At 35.5% G+C, this 9,138-nt stretch overlaps 1 protein-coding gene across 1 annotated transcript in view; it reads left to right on the top strand.

Annotated features, from left to right (window-relative positions):
- Window positions 1-9,138, top strand: part of Yap1 (Yes1 associated transcriptional regulator) — a 105,254-nt gene that overhangs the window by 64,904 nt on the left and 31,212 nt on the right. The gene's annotated exons all lie outside the window — the stretch shown is intronic.

A 9,138-nucleotide genomic window follows, 5' to 3' on the forward strand; every position in this document is an offset into this window, starting at 1 on the left:
ATAATTGTGGTTTTGAAGCTCTCTTCTTGGACTAGATGCAACTAAATGAAAACAATGTGCAGATCACTGAGTAGGTCATACGGAGGGGATGCGGAACCTTTGAAGCTTTACAGGGGTTGACCTAACAACAACTGTGGGGCCCTTACGGGAAAGAGGAATTAACTCTGTGATTGTCATCAAAACACAGCCCTGGGGAAGGAAGAAAAAGAAAACTCTGGAGCTAGTTGGGTAAAATAACTTCCCCACCAGGAACATTATGTGAACAGTTCTCCTGTGTCTTACGCATACATTTTTTCAAAAAGCGAGAAAAACCCCAAGTAGTATTAAGGTTTACCACAAACTGCCCAACTGGTCGTTTTTATGGACTTATTGAACCCCCTATTATTCAAAGTAAAGTCAGAGGTGGGGTCAGGGCAGAGACTGTCATTTTGACAGCTCTCTGGTTTAGTTTAAATGCCAGCCTTTTGAGCTTCAAGACTTGTTTAGTTGTTAAAAAAGTAGTATGTTAATAATTTGCAACTTCAGATTCTGTTTAATATTTGAATAAGTCCTTGTGGTTGACACAAGAAACGAAGTACTAGAAAATTTAATAAATGTTGCATTGCCATTTGTATAGACTGGAATGATAAGTCATGTTTCTTTAAATCATATTTAATGAGATTAATTGTACTTGTCTACATTCAAAAAATTTTGTAGATCCCCTCCCATAAGGTTATGAAAGATAATTATTAACTGCATAGATCAAGAATGAAAACAGCTTTTTTTGAAAAAGAAGATATTTTCAGTTAAAACTGAAATCAAAAGCTTTGCTGTAAGCTTAAGTAGGTGTGTTGATTATACCCACAGCTTGATCTTTTGTTTTGAGGTATAAGGTATTAAAAAAAAATTTCCCCCTACCTCCAGCACATGTACGCACAAGCATACAATTAGATATACCAGAAAAAGTTTCATGAAATTCTCTTACTGCATTAAGTTTCCCATTTTGGGCCCACTGTGTATGTGTATTCCAGACCAGCTTGACAACACGCCAAAGCCTTTTATTTTGTGGCCCGACTTTTAATCTGTTCCAGACTTTTTTCAGTCAGAGAGCTCAAGTGTAACTGAAGGGGAGGGGGGAGGGAAAAAGTTGTGCGTTTCTCTGATCTAAAGTGACAGCAAATAGAGACAAGCTGTTAGTTGCTGGATTTGAAGTTCTCCTTGAAATATGAAGTTCTATATGGTGGGTTATATTTATCTCTGCCAAAAAAAATATAAACTGTCCCCTTATTGCTGACCCTGTGAACCATGCAAACACAAATAAATTGTGAGAGTTAACTGTTTTCATGGATTTTGGGGTTTGCTTTTTCATATTCTCCAAATGTAATAAAGTATTTACCATTAGCTAAGTCAATATATATCTTTTATTTAGCCTCTTAGAATGGAAGATACACATCTCTGTAGAAGTGTAATTTTCTTATCTCCTTGAAATGTCAACTCCTTTTATATTTCCATTTTTATCAGATTCTTTCATTTAAATATTAAAATAATTTACTAGTCCCCGCACATTTCTCATGAAGCTAATAAATTATAATATTAAGAAATTAAATGCTAATTTGTTGGGAATTGGTTTTTTTAATCTGACTTTCTTGTTCTTTTAACATTGAAAAACTAATTTAGAGAATTATTTATAAAAAATGAAGATATCATACGGCAGTATAGATGCACTAATACTTGCTGAGCTTTATTTAAAAAAGGTTTTATATTGTTTATTTTTAAGGAATCATTAAAAATGTGTTTATTGAGCTGGGGATTTAGCTCAGTGGTTCTGCCCCTTGCCTCACAAACTCAGGGACCTGAGTTTTATCTCAGGTACCCTCCCAAATGTGTTTATTTAAAAATGGATCCCTGAGTATCATGTGGACCCTTAAATTATTTCATATAAACAAGTAAAAGAGACTTTAAGTTTGTTCCTTGGAGATGTTGTATCATGTTCTCAAGTTTAAATTTACTTTATATTGTAAAATTACTGTTTTTTATAGTACAGTTTTATGAATATTTAATGCTCTAATAAAAATGAGGAAATTATGTTTTCAAAATTAAAAAAAAAATCTGTGATCTGGGTGTGGTGGTGCACACCTGTGATCCTAGCACTTGGGAGGCTGAGGCAGGCAACTGCTGCTGAGTTTGAGGCCAACCTGGGCCACATAGTGAATTCAAGTCCAACTTGAATTACAGAGTAAGACCTCTCTCAAAAAGATCTACTCTAAATGTTAAGGAGAGGGGTGGGGGGTTTGGAGGGGTGCATATAATCCTAGCTGAGTCAGGAGGATCACCAAGAGTTCAAGGTCAGTCTGGGCTATATCCTGAGTCTCAAGGCCAGCCTGTAGTAGGGAGACCCTGTCTCAACAACAGAAACACAGTTAATAGACTGATCTTTTGTGTAATATTACTTCTCTGATTGTTTTTAAAGATACATTAAAATAACATTAGCAATTTGTATTTTTTTGGAAACAAGTGCTGATGGTACCACGGGATAAAGATATTTAATGTAGGACCAGGAGTTTAGCTCAGTGGTACTGTGCCTGACTCGAAAGAACAAGGTCGTGAGTTAAGATTATCGGCACCAAAAAAAAAAAAGATGTTTAATGTAAAGAAAATATGGAAACCAGAGGTTTGGGGGAGCCATAAATATCTGTGAGTCTGAAAAGCAGTAATGAATGATATTGGTATGGCATAAAAGAAAGTATCCTTTAATTCCTAACTAATTTTTGCATGGTAATGTCAAAGGTAATTAAAGGTCAGATGTTGATTAATACTGATTAAAAATTTAATTGTTAAGACATTGATTAACTTTTTTCTTTTTAAAGGCCCCGTATTTCTGCTTGCTGTTGTAATTTTTTTTTTGGGGGGGTACTGGGAATTGAAGTCAGGACCTTGCATTTGTGAGGCTGGGACGGTGCCACTGAGCTAAATTCCTAGCCCAGTTATATTTTTCTTTTGAATAGGTAAAGATGTAGCTTAGCGGTAGAGGTCCTGCCTAGCAAGCCTTGAGGCCCTGGATCACCCCCAAAAATGCACTTAATGACCAGCTAAATATTAATATTTTAGTGATAAGAAAAACCACCAAAGACTTCAGAAACTAAATCTGTTACTTCCTTAATGGCGGCTTGGGTAGAGAGAAACTAGTTATTTGAATTTTATCCTTGTGTAAATCTCTTGACATCTATGCATTAAAATCAGTGTTTGTTTTCATGTGACTCTTTTAAATTTTCCTGCTGCTGGGCACAGAGGCACACGCCTATAAACCCAGCTACTGTATTTAGGAGATTGAGGCAGAACAATCACAAGTAGTAGGCCATTTTAACCAATTTAGAGACCCTTACAACATTTGAAAAAGACTTGGAAATACAGTTTATTGGTAGAGTAAGTTCTTGTCTAACTGACACAAGGCCCTGGGTTTAATTTCCAGTTTAAAAAAATTTTTTCCTAGTCTGTTAGTAGTTGGTTATGGTCTATATATTAAGTACTGAGAATAGAGAAAAAAGTTTCACTGTTTTACATAAAAAGAACTATTGCTAACTAAAAATTACTAATTTTAAAGCCTTACAAAATTTGGCTTGAGGAAGGAATTCGTGACTCCTCTAATCTCTTATTTCTCAGTGGAAGGGGTGCTGGGTTGGGCAGGACACTCACTAAGTGTCGGGCTTACTAAATGCCATGTAGGTACCCAGTCATGATTCTCTAACCATCACCACAGTAAAAAATAATAATGCTGAGAGAGGCAAGGAATATTCCCCCAAACCTGAGTTCCTTTGAGGTCTAGGGAAACAATAACCTATCCAAGATTATATAGTTAAGTGACAGAACCAAAATCAGGATTTTTTTTACACCAAGAATTTATAAGACCTTTAGATTTCATGCAGTTATCTTTTAAAAACATGCCTAGTACACCAGTACTGTTACATGGGAATTTCAGAGGGAAAAAGACAATCCTAATTGCACCTATATCTTATATCGTGACTGATCTTGAGGGAATTACTCAAAAGATCATGAGTTTCTAATTATAGAAGAGAATCGTAAGATCTCTGATTGGAACAGATTTTGAAACTTATCTACTTGAATTATCTATGCGGTTCATTCCTCATCTCTATCACGTTCTTAAGAGACTGTCTACCAGTTTGACCTTTCTCTTGATTGGCTTCTTGCATTATAGGGCAGTCTTTTCTATTCAAGAAAGATCTAATTACCAGAAGGTTTGTGTCTTTATTACCCAGAAATTTATTTTGCTTCCCATTTGTGAATATAGCACTAATCCTTTAACTATTTCCTTCTAATTGCAGTTCCCCAATTTTTCCTGTGATTATGGGAGTTCTCAGTACTTTAACAATTCACTCATTTCTTCTGGATGCCATAAACCCGTGGTGTTTTATATGTATATTATCTAGAGAGAAAACTAGGCATGGCATTCCTCTGAAATGACATTTTCTCTGTCCTCCAACGACCATTTTTAAGTCTATAATAAAGGTTATTAGCATTTTGTTTTCCACATGATAGTTTCGTAATGTATTAGTTTAACTGAATTAAATTACGATACAGAAAAAATTGCCTACTCAATTGGGAACCAGGAGACCCCAGGTGGTTCTGTTACCACAAAGTAATCAGCTGATTCAGGAAGGTAATTCTTCTTGACTTAATTTGATTCAGGTAAATGTGACTAAATTAGACTAGGTGGTTTTAAGAAATTTTTCAGTTTATAGCTGAGTACAATATGCTACATTATTATGAATTCAGTAATTCCTTTGAACTCTTAAGATTATTTCTCAGTAGCCTTGTTAATTTTAGGGCATTGAGGTGTCAGAGGTAACTATTGAACTATTTATCATACGATTTAAGTTTAGCTTTGGTCTTGTGATCACAGTTGGGAATTATTTTTGAAGAAGAAGAATCTCTCTGTCTTTAAAGATAAGCCCTATCATGTCGTGAATGTGGCCAGGCAAACAAATCTGGTTAGGGAGTGGGATGAGCTGGATCTGCTAGTTAAGCTGTGTCCACACTCTTAAACTCCTGGAATCATTAACAGCTTTAGCTTTACTGCTGTAGAGATGGGCCTTTTTAGTGTGTTTTTGCTTTTAAAATTTAGAACTCTCCAAAATTTGCCATGATAGAAAAATCTGATGTAAGGCAGTTTCAAACTTAGTTTTCATACTGTGTGTTTAGTAAAGCTTGATTTAAGACAGACTGTTACAGATTATTACTATTTCCCTCAATAGTTTTTTAACTTTAAAAAAGTGATTACATATTTTATTTGTGATTATCGAATTAGTATCAAAATTAAGTCAGTACATGAGCTTTGTAGGGTATGTTGTTGTTTGTGAGTTATTTTGTTTTCAGTACTGGGGATTGAACCCAGGGCCTTCACACTAAACTGTGTTCCCAGTTCTCCACTCTTCCCCCTTTATTTTTTATTTTTTGATATAGGATTCTGAAGTTGTAGGCTGTGTTTGAATTTGTGATCTGCCTGCCTCAGCCTCCTGGAAAGCTGGGATTACAGATGTCAACCACCATGCCCAGCTTACTTTTGCTTGTCTTTAAATTTGAGTTTAAATTCAGTAGAATGGTGTGAAAATAGTTTTATCAACTATGGTAAAGAATCTCTCTAGTGTTTAACAGGGGCAAGTAGGTATACTGTATATTAATGAAGACAAACTTAACATGTAGTTTCTACTTAATGGATAGTTCAGTGATCCAAATAGTTGATTATATGGTGAAGAATGTTATATAATAAACTAGTCATGTGGGATTCTTAAAATTTAAAAGTTTAAAATCACCATAGTCACTGATAATTTAAATTAGTGGCCCATTTGTTATTAAAGCCCGTAACATCAAGTGCACACAAATACCTACATAACCCTTAGAAGGAAATCAATTATTATATGTGTTCCACAAGAGAGAACAAGGTGTGGTGAGAAGATACAGATTTCTGGGTGGTCAAAGAGTGTTGTTTTGAAGGAGGAACATTGAAAAGGATGAGATAAAGCCAAACTCTTTAAATTATGCATCTAAGTTACAAATTCCTCCAGTGAAAGAGCACTTTTGGTAATAAGTTATGTGAAATTAGAGATAAAACTAATTAATGCTCTGTTTAGTGTGTGATCTAAATGTATTCATTGTGGCAGATACATTTTTTAGTGTGGTTTCTCTTTAAAGCAACCAAACATTCCAAACCTGACTCTAAACCTCACTTTCACAGTGAGGAGAAATGTGCTTGTGTTCTGGAAACCCGAGAGCTTAAAGCTGTTGGAACACTTTCTCTCTCCTCTGCCTTACCTCATTCAACAATTCATGTCTTGCTTCAAAGTGTTTAATGAAGTGACAAGGAGAAAATTTTCTGTTGAAATATTTTTAAAGCTTCAGTCACAATTATATTGTTTGAAAAAAACCACTGTAATGAATTTTAATGCCAGTCTTGATGGTCAAGGAAGAAGAATTGAAATAATCTATTGATATTTGTTATCAGTATTTTTGAGCAAAGATGTGTATACTTGGACCCAATTTTGGGAACTTAAGAGTTAGTGCTAGGGGGGAAAAGAAAAAGTTCCTAAGTATGAGGAGACTTGACTTTGCCTGTGACTAGCCGAAGAGTGGGATCTGTTACCAGATATTGGTCATTAGGGAAATGCAGTTCAAAACCACAATTAGATATGAACTTTACTCACATTAGAATGGGGGAAAAAAGATAATAACAAGTGTTGACCAGAATGTGGAGAAACTGGAATCCTCATACATTGCTGATGGGATTAAAAAATGATGAAGCCTTTTTGGAAAATAGTTTGACAGTTTCTCAGAGTTAACCATAACATTCCCAATGATCGGGTGGTTCCATTCCTAGGTATACATGCAAAATTGAAAACATATGTCCCTTATGAATGTTCATGGCAGTATTCATAATAGCCAAAAGGTGAAAATAATCCACATGTCCATAAATTGATAAATGGACTAATAAAACATGATTTCTGCCAAAATGGAATAATACTATGCAATTTTACAAAGAGTCCAGCCAGATGTAGTGGCATTTACCTACCACACCAGCACTTAACCTGAGACAGGAGGTCAGCAAGTTTGAGGTCAGCACAGGCTACATAATGAGTTCAAGGCCACCCTGAACTACACATACATAGTGAGACCCTGTGGCAAAAACAAAACTCTGCAATGATTACAACATGAATGAATCTTAGAATTAAAATTCTGTGGGAGAAGCCCATCTCAAAAGCTTGATGTTGCTTGATTGTATTTATTATGAAATCTCCAGAATAGGCAAATCCATGGAAACAAAACAGGTTGATGCCAGGGACTGTGGAGAGGGATATTAAGAAAAGTAAACACCTAATAAACACAGGATTTGATTTGGAGTGATGAAAATGTTCTGAAATTAGTGGTGGTACTTGCATAGTACTAAAAGCTGCTGAATTGCTAATCTTACAGCATGTGAATCATGTCAGCCAAAAAAGATATAGCATTGTCATTTAGGTGCTAGCATAGTTAAAATATTGGGAAACATTTATGTAACAGTAAAGATTCATTCAGTCGTTCGTTGGGGCTATGATCTTTCACTACTTTTGTGAGACATAGGTTTTTGTAATGAATGAAATAGTAACTTCCTGGCATTAGAAAATGGTAGATACACAGATGCTATTGTGCCAGTTTATTGCAAAGTTTTATAGATAATCAGTTCTCTAGGTCAGTAGTGGCAACATATGGCAAGTACACTGTAGTGTGGGCTGTTTGTACCACCAAAAGCTCTAAAAGGTTCATCATCACTTCTAGGTGATATAGTGGGTGGTGTGTGTGGGTTTACTGTTTTAAGACCAATAGATGGACTATTAGTTTGTATTTTTAGAAAAGCGTTACTTCTTAAGCAAATGTTAGATAAATTAAAGTGCTATATACATTGAAACTTGTCCCAAATGTGAAACTGGGGTGGGGGAGGGACAAGGGAGGATGAATAAAAGTATATTATATGCATGTATGAATCTGCCAGAATGAAACTTAATAACCTGTATAATCAATATGCACTAATAAAGATGTGAAACAAAGTGCTTTTGTTTTGAGAGAGTTGATACAAATTTTCAGTAGTTAAAATTTTTGAATTTTAAATTTATACTACTACTAGAATTTATACTAGCTACTAGAATCTATCTCAAACTTTTTAAGATTAACAAATCTGTAATACTTCATAATAGTCCAAGAGTTTGCGCTAACAAATTATGTAAGTATAAAAATTATCTGAAGTTTGAAAATGAGAGGTTTGGAATGAAACTTGAGTGTGGAGACATGGAGGTGACTTCTTTTTCTCTTTGGGAAGGTAGTCTTTTTCAGGAATTGCTGAGTGGTCTGCTACCATAAAGCTGTCAGGATTGCTTTCTTTAGTAAAATTTGAAACAGTTACTATTTCATAGTCCATACAGACTCTGAATTTTAAAATGACATAATTTTCAAAATTCTGACATTTTGTAGAATTTTTTTCTCTTAACCCTTCAGAAATTGTATTAAAACTGGAAACACTGGTGTTTAAATAGTTGATGGGGGGAGTGGTAGCGCTATTCTTTTCTTTTCTAACTACCCTTCCCCCTTCCCCTGGAAACAAAGCCTGTTTTGTTTCTTGCCTGCTTGTGAGGTCTCTGCTACACCCCATGTGGGTGCATTGCACTTTGTTTTGTTGAAATGCTTAAGATACTCAGAGGTGAAGAACTGGGTGCTTCTAAGAAGAATAAATCCAAGCTTCAGTAGACAAACAGGGTTGTTTGAACTGGTGTTTAAGCAAGCTCTTTATATGGAAACCTTGTAACATTGCTTGTATCCATAGGTAACAACATTTAGGTAAATACAACCCAAAGGGCTACAGTAAGTAGTCACCAGACCTTCTGTTGCGCATTTTGGGCATGTTTGTTCAATTTTGTTGTTTAATTTTCTTCTTTTCTCTTACACACACACACACACACATACACACACACACACAGTTTCTTGGTTTTTGAGTGTTCATAATCTTAGATTTGTAAAAGATCTGCCAGGGGTTGTGGGTGGGGATGTTGTTAAGTGGTACAGCAGCTTGTCTAGCCTGTGTGAGGCCCTGGGCCTGATACTCCAGCTACCCCCCCCACC

This window comes from Fukomys damarensis, unplaced genomic scaffold (genome assembly GCF_012274545.1).
Source record: "Fukomys damarensis isolate Sample0158 unplaced genomic scaffold, DMR_v1.0_HiC HiC_scaffold_16, whole genome shotgun sequence".
NCBI lineage: Eukaryota > Metazoa > Chordata > Mammalia > Rodentia > Bathyergidae > Fukomys > Fukomys damarensis.